Here is a 2,031-nt window from a genome sequence, read left to right on the forward strand (position 1 = left end):
GGCGGGAGGGGCGGGGATTCCCACGTCCTTCCCCAACTTGGGCCCCAAGGCCCTGGGTTCCCGGGAGCTGCGGGTCTTTGTGCGGGGTCGTAACTCCCCCGAGAGACTCGGGTGCCCCCTGCAGGCGTCCCGGCCGCAGGCAGTGCGAGAGCAGGTATTGCGGGGGTGGGCTGCGCTCCAGGAGGCCTGTTCTGGTTATGAGTCATCGCTGTCGGGCTTTGACCGTGTGTCCGCCACATCGCCAGAAGACTTAAATTTATGTATTTTTTAAATTAAGGTGTACTATACGGTAAACTGAATAAATTTTTTTTTTGCTGTATGCGGGCCTCTCACTGCCGTGGCCTCTCCCGTTGCGGAGCACAGGCTCCGGACGCGCAGGCTCAGCGGCCATGGCTCACGGGCCCAGTTGCTCCGCGGCATGTGGGATCTTCCTGGACCGGGGCACGAAGCCGTGTCCCCTGCACTGGCAGGCGGACTCTCAACCACTGCGCCACCAGGGAAGCCCTGAATAAATTTTAAGTGGATGAATTTTTTTTCATTTGGGTGAATTTTTTTTTTCATTTGGATGTACGCTCTTGTGGCCACCACCCGCAACTTTTCTTTAAGCCTCCTTTAAAAGCTTTGTAATTGATATATAATATAAAGTGCATAAAATGAACTAATTTTAAGTGTTCAGCTCCACACATTTTATAAACACTCATCTTTAAGTTTTAAAACATATTTACAGCTCAAAAAACTCATAGCATCAATTACAAGTAATTTTTTTTTTTTTTTCTGTATGCGGGCCTCTCACTGCCGTGGCTTCTCCCGTTGCGGAGCACAGGCTCCGGACGCGCAGGCTCAGCGGCCATGGCTCACGGGCCTAGCCGCTCCGCGGCATGTGGCTTCTCACAGACAGGGGCACGAACCCGTGTCCCCTGCATCGGCAGGCGGACTTAACCACTGCGCCACCAGGGAAGCCCACAAGTAAATTTTTGAAAGGGAAAATTATCTCCTTATTCAACAAGGCACAGTTTTAAATTCTCCTGATATCCTCCTCCTTATTCATATATCAACATAAGCTGTAGATGCTGTCATTTTCCCCACTGCTTTAGCATTGTATCTTACACATTTTTGCATGTTACTTAAACCAGATTGTTGTTGGTGTTCTCCACTGAGGTATGATTTATGTACAGTAAAAATCGACCTTTTTGTAGTCATCGGGATTGTTGTGATGGTTCCCATAAGGGATTCTTTGCCTTAAAAGGAAGGAAAGTTGATCTCTAACAAAGGAAAACAATATCTGATCACAAAATAGGTACCAGGCGCCTTGGCTTTAACTTCCTATGACGGCTTATAGATCTCTAACTTGTGTGCAGCCCCTCAAACGTTTAATTGCCTGGGTCTCCAACAATGGAGACAGAGGCCTATTTATTTTGCTTCACTAAACTACAGTGGCTAAAGAGAAGGAAAGGGGAAGAGGAAAGACTGAAACATTTCAATCACTGATACTAGGAAGAAGTGATATCCAGAGATCAGATATAACCTGGACAATGGTGAAAGCAAAACAGAAACCTTGGGCTTCCCTGGTGGCTCAATGGTTAAGAATCCTCCTGCCAATGCAGGGGACATGGGTTCGAGCCCTGGTCCGGGAAGATCCCACATGCCTCGGAGCAACTAAGCCCACACACCACAACTACTGAGCCTGCGCACCACAACTACTGAAGCCCATGTGCCTAGAGTCTGCTCCGCAACAAGAGAATCCACTGCAATGAGAAGCCTGCACACCACAATGAAGAGTAGCTCCCTGCTCGCCGCAGCTAGAGAAAGCCCACGTGCAGCAACGAAGACCAAATGCAGCCAAAAATAAATAAATAAAATAAATTTATTAAAAACCAAACCAAAACAAAACCAAAACAAAACAGAAACCTCAGGACAGTTGGGGGCTTTCTGGAAAGAACCAGGGGCTATGTCCCATCCCCAGGTAAAAGAAGGACCAGGATCCCTACACATAAAGTGAACTTGTTCTCTGAGAGCAGAGGGCAAGATCCT

The sequence above is a fragment of the Lipotes vexillifer genome, unplaced genomic scaffold (assembly GCF_000442215.2).
Source record: "Lipotes vexillifer unplaced genomic scaffold, Lipotes_vexillifer_v1.1 scaffold500, whole genome shotgun sequence".
NCBI classification, from domain to species: Eukaryota; Metazoa; Chordata; class Mammalia; order Artiodactyla; family Lipotidae; genus Lipotes; species Lipotes vexillifer.